This window comes from Mustela nigripes, chromosome 2, assembly GCF_022355385.1.
Source record: "Mustela nigripes isolate SB6536 chromosome 2, MUSNIG.SB6536, whole genome shotgun sequence".
Classification (NCBI taxonomy): Eukaryota; Metazoa; Chordata; class Mammalia; order Carnivora; family Mustelidae; genus Mustela; species Mustela nigripes.
In genome coordinates, this window is record NC_081558.1 from 95,386,662 (window position 1) to 95,399,493 (window position 12,832).

The window sequence follows — 12,832 nt, forward strand, 5'->3', positions numbered from 1 at the left end:
TTTCATTTCTCCAGAAAGGGCTTTTATATCTCTCGAGAGGGTTTCTCTAATATCTTCCATGCCTTTTTCGAGCCTGGCTAGAACCTTGAGAATTGTCATTCTGAACTCTAGATCTGACATATTACCGATGTCTGTATTGATTAGGTCCCTAGCCTTCGGTACTGCCTCTTGTTCTTTTTTTTGTGTTGAATTTTTACGTCTTGTCATTTTGTCCAGATAAGACTAAATGAAGGGGCAAGTAAAATACTAAAAGGGTGGCAACAACCCCAGGAAAATATGCTTTAACCAAATTAGAAGAGATCCAAAATCGTGAGTGGGGAGAAAGGGGATAAAAAGAGGTTCAAAAAGGAAGAAAGAAAAAAAAAAAAAAAAAACAAAAAGAAAAGAAAAAAAAAAGAAAAGAAAAGAAAAGAATTTTTTAAAAAAAGAATACACCTAAGAAAAATGTAAAAAAGAAAAAATATATATATTAGATAAACTAGTATAAAATCGTTAAAAAAGAAAAAGGTAACAGTTAAAAAAAATTTACCCGAAGGCGAGAAAAAAAAAAAATGAAAAAGAAAAAATTAAATTAACTGCAAGACTAAAAAAATCACAGGAAAAAAGCCATGAGTTCCATGCTTGGCTTTCTCCTCCTCTGGAATTCTGCTGCTCTCCTTGGTATTGAAACCGCACTCCTTGGTAGGTGAACTTGGTCTTGGCTGGATTTCTTGTTGATCTTCTGGGGGAGGGGCCTGTTGTAGTGATTCTCAAGTGTCTTTGCCCCAGGCGGAATTACACCGCCCTTACCTGGGGCTGGGGTGAGTAATCCGCTGGGGTTTGCTTTCAGGAGCTTTTGTTCCCTGAGCGCTTTCCGTAGAGTTCCAGAGGACGGGAATACAAATGGCGGCCTCCTGGTCTCCGGCCCGGAGGAGCCGAGAGCCCAGGGCCGCACTCCTCAGTGCGCGCTCGGAGAACCGCGCCCAGTTACTCCCGTCTGCCTGACCTCCGGCCGCGCTCCGAGCTCACCGAGCCTGCGACCGGTTCAAGGTAACACGGAGCTGTGAGCTTATTGTCGGCTCTGTCTCTGTAGCCGGCTTTCCCGTTCCAATACCCGCAAGCTCTGCGACACTCAGACACCCCCGATCCTTCTGTGACCCTGCGGGACCTGAGGCCACGCTGACCCCGCGTGGGCTTTGCCCCGGTTTAGCCTCTGGAGCGATGTCCCTCAGCGGAACAGACTTTTAAAAGTCCTGATTTTGTGCACGGTTGCTCCGCTGCTTGCCAGGAGCCGGCCCCTCCCCCCGGGGTCTATCTTCCCGTCGCTTTGGATTCACTTCTCCGCCGGTCCTACCTTTCAGAAAGTGGTTGTTTTTCTGTTTCCAGAATTGCTGTTCTTCTTCTCTTCGATCTGCCGATGGATTTTCAGGTGTTTGCAATCTTTAGATAAGCTATCTAGCTGATCTCCGGCTAGCTGAAGCAGTCTCAGCTTGCTACTTCTCCGCCATCTTGACTCCTCCTGCCTCTCCTTCTGTTTTCAATGATAGCCTAGCTGGATATAGTATTCTTGGCTGCATGTTTTTCTCATTTAGTGCTCTGAATATATCATGCCAGTACTTTCTGCCCTTCCAGGTCTCTGTGGATAGATCTGCTGCCAATCTGATATTTCTATTGTTGTATTTCACAGACCTCGTTTCCAGAGCTGCTTTCAGGATTTTTCTCTTTATCTCTGAGATTTGTAAGTTTTGCTATTAGATGATGGGGTGTTGACCTATTTTTTTAAAAAATTATTTTTATTAACATATAATGTATTATTTGCCCCAGGGGTAGAGGTGTCTGAATCGTCAGGCTTACACACTTCACACCACTCACCATATCACATACTATCCCCAATGTACATAACCCAACCACCCTCTCCACATCCCCTCTCCCCCCAGCAACCCTCAGTCTGTTTTGTAAGATTAAGAGTCTCTTATGGTTTGTCTCCCTCCTGATCCCATCTTGTTTCATTTTTCCTTTCCTACCCACTAACCCCCCCCACTCTGCCTCTCAAATTATACTGAGCAAAATAAGTCAATCAGAGAAAGACACTTATCATATGATCTCCTCGATATGAGGAATTTGAAAGGAGTTGACCTATTGTTATTGATTTTGAGGGAAGTTCTCTGTGCCTCCTGGATATTAATGCCCATTTCCTTCCCTAAATTAGGGAATTTCTCCAATATACCTTCTGCTCATCTCTCTCTTTCTTCTTCTTCTGGGACCCCAATTATTCTAATATTTCATCTTATGGTATCGTTTATCTGTCAAATTCTCCCCTTGTGATCCAGTATTCGTTTATCTCTCTTTTATCAGCTTCTTTATTCTCCATCATTTGGTCTTCTATATCACTAATTCTCTCTTCTGCCTCATTTATCCTAGCAGTGAGAGCCTCCATTATTGAGAGTACCTCATTAATAGTCTTTTTAATTTTGACATGGTTAGATTTTAGTCCTTCATTTCTCCATCAGGGGATTCTCTAGTATCTTCTATGCTTTTTTCAAGCCCAGCTAGTATCTGTATAATCATCATTCTGAACTCTAGTTCTGACATCTTACTAATGTCCATATTGATTAGGCCCCTGGCAGTGGTACTGCCGCTTGTTCTTTTTTGTTGAGGTGAGTTTTTCCATTTTGTCATTTTGTTTAGAGAAGAATAGATGAATGGGAGAACAAAATCCTAAAAGGGAAACAACAATCACAGAAAAATATACACTAACCAAATCAGAAGAGACCCTAAACTGGGGGAAAGAAAGGGAGAAAAAGAAAAAAGAAAAAAAGAATATGATCAGGCTGGTGAATAGGACAGAGCCACATACTAGATTTTGAGTATATTTTGGTCTGTTAGAATAAACTGCCTCCTAAAATTTTAAAGAAAGAAAAAATTTTTATATACACAAAAATAAGGGTAAATATGATGATGAGAATGGATTATGACTGTAAAGAGGAAAATTAAAAAAAATTTAAAAAGGATGATAAGAAGCTAGTTGAAAAAAGAAAGAAAAAAATTAAAAAATAATAAAGGAGAGAATGTTATCATTCAGGAGACTTAAACAAAGCCATACACTAGATTTGGGGTATATTTTGGTCTGTTAGAACAAACTGTCTCCCAAAATTTTAAGGAAAGAAAATATTATATGTAATAAAGTAAAATACAACAAAGGGATAGAATATGACTGTAAAAATGAAAATTAATATCCAAGATCTATAAAGAACCTCTCAAACTCAATACCCAAAACAACACCCAAAAAGCATAATGAAATAAAACAATGGGCAGAAGACATACAAATAGCTAGCAGACATACGAAAAAAATGTTCATCATCACTAGCCATCAGGGAAATTTAAATCAAAACTGCATTGAGATACCACCTAACACCAGTTAGAATGGCAAAAATTAACAAGGCAAGAAACAACAAATGTTGGTGAGGCTGTGGAGAAAGGGGAACCCTCTTACACTGTTGGTGGGACTGCAAGTTGGTGAAGTCACTTTGGAAAACAGCATGGAGGTTCATCAAAAAATTAAAAATAGAGCTACCCTATGACCTGCCAATTACACTACTGGTTACTTACCCCAAAATACAGATGTAGTGAAAAGAAGGGCCATATGTTTCCCAATGCTCATAGCAGGAATGTCCACAGTAGCTGAACTCTGGCAAGAACTGAAATGGTCTTCAATAGATGAATGAATAAAGAAGATGTGGTCCATCTATACAATGGAATATTACTCAGCCATCAGAAATGTTGAATACCCAACTTTTGTATCAACGTGGATGGGACTTGAGGAGATTATGCTGAGTGAAATAAGTCAAGTAGAGAGAATCAATTATCATATGGTTTCACTGACTTGTGGAACATAAGGAATAACATGGAGGACATTAGGAGAAGGAAAGGAAGAGTGAAGTGGGGGAAATCAGAGGCAGAGATGAATCATAAGAGACTGTGGATTCTGAGAAACAAACTGAGGGTTTTAGAGGAGAGGGGAGTGGGGGGATGGGTATGCCTGGTGGCAGGTATTATGGAGGGCAGGTATTGCATGGAGCACTGGGTGTTATACATAAACAATGAATCTTGGAACATTACATCGAAAACTAAATGTATTGTATGGTGACTAACATAACACAATAAAAAAAAGAAAAAATATTTAAGCAATAAAAAAAAACCCAAAAATAGTTTAAAAAAGGAATTGATCAGATAAGATCTTGGCAAAAATAGGAAAGAAGAAAAATTTGAAAAATAGAAAAAAAATTAAAAAAATTAACTTTGAAAGACTAAAGAATCATGGGGAAAAAGCCATGAATTCTATGTGCTGTATTCCCTAAGAGATAGTTTTGCAGTTCTCATTGATCGGTGAACTTGGTCTTGGCTGGATGCTCTTGCTGATCTTGTGGGGGAGTGATATGTTGCACTGATTCTCAAATGTCTTTGCCAGAGGTGGAACTGCACCACCCCTGCAAGGCGCTAGGCTAAGTAATCTGCTCAGGTTTGCTCTGGGAGCTTTTATTCCTTAAATGCTTTCTGTAGCTTTGGAGGATGGGAATGAAAATGGCAGCTTCCCAATCTCCAGACCCAGAGGACCCAAAAGCCTGGGGCCCCACTCTTTAGTGCGCCCACAGAGAAAAGCAGTCACTCCAGTCTCCTTGGTCTCTGGCCGCACTCCATGCTCACCCAGCCTGTGACCAAGTATTTATATCTCAGGAGCATGGCCCCATTTGGAGTCTCCAAACCCAGCAGATTCCTGCCACGCGCTCCTGTGCTGCTTCTCCTGGAGGAGGAAGGTGAGTCTCCTGTTTCCTGCTGCTTGTGGGGTCCCTGCTCAAAGAATAGTGGCCTGAATGTGCCTCAGATCATGGTTTAAGGTAACCCTGACCTGAGAGCTCACTCCTTGGCTCTGTCTCTGTAGCCGGGTTTCCTGCTCCGATACCTGGGAGCTCTACCACACTTAGACACACCTGGTCTTTCTGTGACCCCACAGGTCCTGAGACCACACTGTCCCTGCAAGGGATCCACCCCCCACTTAGCCACTGGAGCGACATCCCTCAGTGGAGCAGACTTCTAAAAGTTCCAATTTTGTGCTCTGCTTCTACTGCTTGCTGGGAGCTGGCCCAATCCCTGTGGTCTCTCTTCCCATATATCGCTTCAGATTAACTTCTCTGCACATTCTACCTTCCAGAAAGTGGTCGATTTTCTGTTCCTAGAATTGCTGCTCTTCTTCTCTTCTCTTTGATCTTCCATTGAGTTTGTAGGTGTTGAGAATGGTTTATAACTATCTAGCTGAATTCCTGGGACCAGATGAAATTTAGGTCTCCTACTCCTCCACTATCTTGCTACTTCCCTGGGTTTGATGACTCTAAAAACCCTTCATCCTAGAGGGAGTTGGGAAAATCTTGGATATGGTGAAGTGGAGAGAGTCGCTGGGGTGGGTGAGCCCTGAGCAAGGTGATAGGGGATGTCTGCCCTCACCTTGGCTGGTGGAAAGACTGTCAAGGCTTTCCTCACTCCTGAAAGCCTAGGAAGGTCAGGTGGCTTGTGGCAGGGAGTGGCCTGAGGCACTGGTCCATATACAGGGGATTATGCCTGGAGCCCTGTGGAGTGCTGCCTACCAGATCTGCCCAGAAAGAGTCTCTGAAACTAGCTCCACCCCATGTGGAACCCACCCCATGCAGAATCTCCTGAGCATAATCTCTCAATAAGCCTGGGGGCAGAGGCTGCTAGTTGCCTTCAGTATCCACTCTCCACTTATTCCACAGCAGTATGACCTGTGGTTGGATGCATGCCTGTACAAATGGGAGGCTACATTTCTCAGCTTCCCTTGCAAGGGACAACCTTATCACTAAGTTCTCACCAATGGGCTGTGAGCACAAAGTGAGACCTGTGCTGGTAAATGTTTAACAGTCACCTCTTCAGGAAAATAAAGTCCCGATTGCAACTTTTGCCAGTTTTCATGGTGTAAATACTCACACCACAGCTTATTTCAAGCTGGGAATATGAATGGGGGAGATATGCACAATTATCTCTTGGAACCATTGGGATCAGGCTTGGTACATTATTGGAGCAACTTCTGGCTCAGGCCCTCAAAGGGCACAGGCATGCCCTGCTTTCTCCCTACCCCTCCATGCTGGCTGGAATGCAGACATGACAGCCATCTGTGCCAAGCAGGTGAGGACAACACTCCAGGTATGGCAGACCCACAAGACAGAAAGAACTTGGGCCCCTCCTTGCTGGAACTATCCTGGGCACAATGACCCTAAATGGGCAGTAACTAACTTAGCTCTTGCTTCAGGAAGTGGCCTGTAAGTTACCCTGACTTTCCTGTAGCTGGTAGAAGTCTTGTTGGCACAACATGCCTGCATGGCCATTTGAAAGTTGCATCAAAATAAAAACAAAACCAAATAAACAAACCACTCCCCCAAACTGCCTGCCCTTTGGACCAATGACTACTTTTTCTAGAAATAATGCCAAAGTAAATTGAGACACACATAAAGATGTGTTATGAGATACCCATTATAATGTTATCTATGGTAGCATTAAATCAGTAGGGAATTTTAATATTAAATTGTGATATAGTCATAAGATAGAATGGTATGTATTTGGGGTTGCAATGAGGTGCAAGGAACTGAAAATGTGACTATCATGGTTTTAACAGGTTGGGGTTTATTTATCAGCCAATAACAGTAAGTCCAATTGGAGGCAATTCTAGGCTGACGCGACACCCCATACCACTAAGAACTCAGCATACCATTAAGAACTCAGACTCCATCTGGTTTCCTGCTTTAACTCCTGTTCTTTTTTTTTTTTTTTTAAGATTTTATTTCTTTGAGAGAGCAGAGCAAGAGAGAGAACACATGAGCATGGGGGAGGGGTAGAAGAAGAGGGAGAAGCAGACTCCCTGAGGTAGCAGGGAGCCTGATATGGGGCTTGATCCCAGGATCCCAAGATCATGACTTGAGACAAAGGCATATGCTTAACTAACTGCATCCTTATGGTCACAAGATGGTTGGTCACCTCCAGGTATGACTTTACCATTCCAGTAAAAAAAAAAAAAAGGAGTAAAGGCAGAAAGGCATGAATATGTCTATACCTTTTTATAAACTTTACCAGAAGGCTCACTCAGTGAGTTCTGCTTTCATCCATTGGCCAGAACTGTGTCATATGGCCATCTCAGATGCTGAGGTGTCTGGGAAGGTAAACATTTTTGGCTTCCCAGGTTTTTTTTTCTTTTTTTTTTAAACTTTCCCTCTCTCTCTTTTTTTAATTAAAAAAAAAATCATCTCCTATCCTATCCATCCATCCCCACCCCCACTCACCTGCCCTCTGGTAACTATCAATTTGTTTTCCATAATTAAGAGTCTGTTTTTTGGTTTCTTTCTGTTCCCCACCACCTCCTTTTACCTTTGCTCATTTGTTTTGTTTCTTAAATTCCATATATGAATGAAATCATATGATACTTGTCTCTTTCTGACTGACTTATTTCTCTTAGCATTATACTCTCTGGCTTTATCCATGTTGTTGCAAATGGCAAGATTCCATTCTTTTTGATGACTGAGTAATATTCCATTCTATGTATATACCACATCTTCTTTATCCATTTTTCAGTCATTGGCCACTTGGGCTACTTCCGTAATTTTGCTGTTATAAATGATGCTGCAGTAAACACAGGGGTGCATGTATCTCTTTGAATTGGTGTTTTGTATTCCCAGGTTTTTTTTAACAAGGAAGTTAAGGGAGTAGGAGATCATCAAAGCAAATGGCTGTTGAGTAGCTAATCCACTGTGTCTGTCACAACAAAGCAGAATTTAGAAATAATTTTGCAATGTAAAGTTTGGTAAAACAACAACAACAGCAACAGAACACTGGATACAAAACTGTAGCCACAATATTATTCCAATTTTTGATTTGTATTTCCATGATGCCAAATGATATTGAGCATTGTTTCATGTGTCTGTTGGCCATTTGGATGTCTTCTTTGAAGAAATGTCTATTTATGTCTTCTGCCCATTTCTTGAATGGATTTTTTTGTTTTTTTGGAAGTTGAATTTAATAAGTTCTTTATAGATTTTGGATACTAGCCCATTATCTCGTAAGACATTTGTAAATATCTTTTCCCATTCCCTAGGTTGCCTTTTAGTTTTGTTGACTGTTTCCTTTGCCATGCAAAAGCTTTTTACCCTGATGAAGTCTCAATAGTTCAGTTTTGGTTTTGTTTCTCTTGCCTTTGGAGACATGTCTAGCAAGAAGTTGCTGTGGCCTGACTGTACCACAGATCACAGTTTAAGGTAACCCTGAGGTGAGAGCTCACTCCTCAGCTCCATCTCTGTCATTAGCTTCCTTGCTTTGATATCTGGTTAGCTCTGCCACACTCAGATACCCCTGATCTTTCTGTGACCCCACGGGACCTGAGACTACACTGTCCCCATGAGGGCTACACCCCCTCTTAGCCTCTGGAGTGACGTCCCTCAGTGGAGCTGACTTCTAAATGTTCAGATTTTATGCTCCATTGCTCTACCACTTGCCACGAGCCAGCCCCTCCCCACCATGTGGTCTATTCTTCTGTTGCTTTGGATTCACTTCTCCACATGTCCTACATTTCAGAAAGTGGTCGATTTTTTGTTTCTAGAATTGCTGCTCTTCTCTTCAATCTCCTGTTGGGTTTGTAGGTGTTTGGAATGGTTTGATAAATATCTAGCTGAACTCCTGTGACCTGATGTCATCTCAGTCTGCTACTCTTCTGCCATCTTGACTCCTCAATCACCTTTACTTCTTTTGCCACTCCTAATCTTCACCTCTGGCAATGGCCAATCTATTCTCTATTTCTACAAGTTCAGTTTTTTTTTAGATTCCTCATTCAAGTGACAGCATACAGTATTTGCCTTTCTCTGACTTATTTTGCTTGACATAATGCTAAGCTTCATCCATGTTGTTGCAAATGGGAGAATGTCCTTTTATGGCAGAATAGTATTCCATTGCCATACAGATCTCCCTAACTTATAATAGAGTTAGGCCCCAATAATCCCACTGTAAATTGAAAATACTATAGTTGAGAATGCACATAATACACTTTACCTACAGAATATCACAGTTAGCTTAGGCTGCCTTAAATTTAAATAGCCTAAAGTTGGGCAAATCATCTAAAACGAAGCCTGTTTTATAATAAAGTTTTGAATGTCTTATGTAATTTATTGAGTTTTATACTGAAAGTCAGAAACAGGATAGTTGTAAGGGTGCAGAATGGATGTAAGTGTATCAGTTGTTCACCCTTGTGATGCTGTGGTTCAGCATCACGAGAGAGGACTGTACCACACATGGCTAGTCTGGGAGAATATACAAATACAAAATTCAAAATACTGTTTCTACTGAATGCATATTGCTTTTGCACCATCATGAAGTTGAAAAATTGTAAGTTGAACCATCATAAGTTGGGGACTGTCTGTATATACCACACTTGCTTTATCCATATATCTGCTAATGGACATGTGGATTGTTTCCATCTTTCATTCCATCATTGTACATAATGATGCAATGAACATCATTGTAGCTGTCTTTGAGATAATAATTTTGTTTCCTTCAGGTAAATACTCAGAAGTGGAATTGCTGGATCATATGGTAGTTATATTTTTAATTTTTTGAGGTTTACTTTTTTTAATCATAGAACAAATCTGGGAGAATATATATGAAAACATTAAGGGACCATTTTGGTGATTTTAAAGTGCCCCCCTTTCTTTCTCTCTCTCTGTATCTTCCTCTCTCTCTATCTTCTACCTTTAGATCAAAAGGAATTTTTTCTTTAAATCTCAAACAGGCAAATCATCATCTAACAAAAACCCTGAGGCCACTGACTTTCTCAGACTCATGGTCTGCTGGACTGTGAGACAGTGACCCTGAGCATTAACATTTTTAGGAGCTGGGGCTGGTCTGGGGGATTCCTAGAAGACTTCTCCTGTCACTTCTACCCCGGGCTGTTCCAGGAGCCGTCTCTTAGAACTTCACCCCTCTGTCCTGGCCACGGAACTTATATGCTCCTACAGAAAGATCTCACACAAATCTGTAAGCTGTCACTAAATCAGAGGGAATGGGACTCCTGTGTCTCCCTGGGAGGTAGGGGCATTGGACCCTGGGGAGAGGGAATGAGCCCAGGGATGTTCTCCAAGGCAAGTGGAGAAATTTGAAGACTAGGAATGAGGAAAGCAGGCAGGCAATGGGTTGCCCTTCTGGCTTTGTCTGGGGCTACCTCTAGCTGAATGAGTGAAGGGAACAGCAGGAGGGGAGGTGAGTGGGTATTGCATCAGGGTTGGAGATCAGGGTTTCTTGGAGTCTCAGGAGAAAGGGGAAAACAGTAAGAGTGAGACAAAGAAGTCACACTCATTGAGCATGTCTCTATGTTGCATTATGTTCTCTGCTTCTCATCCAATTCTTAAAGCAGCATCTTATATCAATGCCACATATAGACCATCCAAGGCAGCAGAAACGTGGACTGCGTGCTTTAGAGTGGCACCGCCTGGGCCCAAGTTCCCTACCCATAAGTAGTATGACTTGGAAAGTTGCTGAAGTGCCTTGTGCCTCAGTTTCCTCTCTATAAATGGCATAACAATGGGATTTACAGCATAGGATTGCTAATAAAATCAAGTGAATTAATACATGTAAAAAGCCCAAACCAAGTGTGGCTTGTACTAAAGCCTCAATAAAGTGTCAAGTTCTAGTAATACAAAGTTTTTGTACAGATCCCAAGAAGTAATTTATATAAATAACAAGTCCATGGAATGCATCCAATAAATGCACTTACTTTGATAGTTATAATATTGCTTCATTTGCTCCTGTATTAGATACATGAGGACAAGGAGGCCTGGACTAGTGCGAAGGGAATCTCCAAAGGTCACACAGTGAGAGTGGGACAAATCTGGGACCTGAGTGCAGGTTTCCTGGATTCTAGCAAAAACCAAGATATATATATAGCAAACTTCCCTGGAAAACTTAAAGAAGGGAATTTAGCAAAGCATCTGGGGACATTAGGCCCACACCATTCCCAGGGTAGAAAATGGGCCTTAGGAAAGGCTGAGAAGGCACTTGCCAGCATGTGAACCCTTCCTTTCATGAGGTCTCCCCCCAGTATCCCCTTAGCCTTAGGTGGCCTTTCCCTGGGGACAGACCAGGTGTCTTTGAGCATCCCAGAGCTGGTCTCTCTGGAATGAAAGGAATGCTTCTTACTGCACTTGGGTCCCCTGAGCAGGCACTGACTTTTGTTCTCCATATCCTGTTGTCTTGGACTCAGCCCTAGCTGCCAGGCATTGGCTCAGTTGACAGTTCCAGAGCCCCACCACCTGGCCTTTCTCAGTAGCCTGCCCAGGAAGCCAGGTGGAAAGTAAAATTCAGCACCCATAGGCATCAAAAGCACCAAACTAATGTTGAGCAAGATAGCACTGGAGAAGCTGGGGTCTGCCCTCAGCCCTGGCTCTAGTGCCTGTGCCTGCTCAGGGCCGATGGCATGACCAACCTTCTCTTATGGGGTGCACAGCCACATAATGTGTGGTCACAGGGCTGTCATACAGAGTTTCCATCATCTCTAGGGGTCCGGGGCAGTATCTGAGGTTGGTTAGGCCAGGCCCAAGATGATTTTGGGTTGAGGAATAAAAACAAATGTGGCATGAAACTGTTTTCTTAGCACTTTGAGAAGCTGATTAGAGACCCAATGTTTGACCCAAATGAAGAGTACCAGATTATCCAAGGCAGTCTGGCATTCAGCCAAAGTTATACCGACTTTGTGTGGCCCCAGGGGTTAGCCCATCCTAGCCAGTGCTGATTGGTATTGGGTCATCATCAGAATTCCCAGAATGTTGGGGCGAATACTAAGAGAGGCCCTTTATGATGACAAGATGACGACCCCAAGGTTGAGTGACTCCTGATTCTGTTTCTGAGATTCTAGTATTAAGACCAGCCCTGAGCTCTGGCTGTTCAACCTGAGGAACACACACGAGCATGGCGGGGTTCTAGAAGCAGAACGTTAACATGACTCATCTTCCTAAAGTATCATATATGGCTAGAGATAACAGGTAGATAATAAAAAACATGTTTTTTTTAAATTTATTTTTTATTTATTTTCAGCATAACAATATTCATTATTTTTGCACCACACCCAGTGTTCCATGCAATTCGTGCCCTCCATAATACCCACCACCTGGTACCCCAACCTCCCACCCCCCTGCCACTTCAAACCCCTCAGATTGTTTTTTCAGAGTCCATAGTCTTTCATGGTTCACCTCCCCTTCCAATTTACCCCAACTCCCTTCTCCTCTCCATCTCCCCTTGTTCTCCATGTTACTTGTTATGCTCCACAAATAAGTGAAACCATATGATAATTGCCTCTCTCTGCTTGACTTATTTCACTCAGCATAATCTCCTCCAGTCCCGTCCATGTTGCTACAAAAGTTGGGTATTCGTCATTTCCGATGGAGGCATAATACTCCATAGTGTATATGGACCACATCTTCCTTATCCATTCGTCTGTTGAAGGGCATCTTGGTTCTTTCCACAGTTTGGCGACCGTGGCCATTGCTGCTATATACATTGGGGTACAGATGGCCCTTCTTTTCACAACATCTGTATCTTTGGGGTAAATACCCAGGAGTGCAATGGAAGGGTCATAGGGAAGTTCTATTTTTAATTTCTTGAGGAATCTCCACACTGTTCTCCAAAGAGGCTGCACCAACTTGCATTCCCACCAACAGTGTAAGAGGGTTCCCCTTTCTTCATATCCCCTCCAACACATGTTGTTTCCTGTCTTGCTAATTTTGGCCATTCTAACTGGTGTAAGGTGATATCTCAT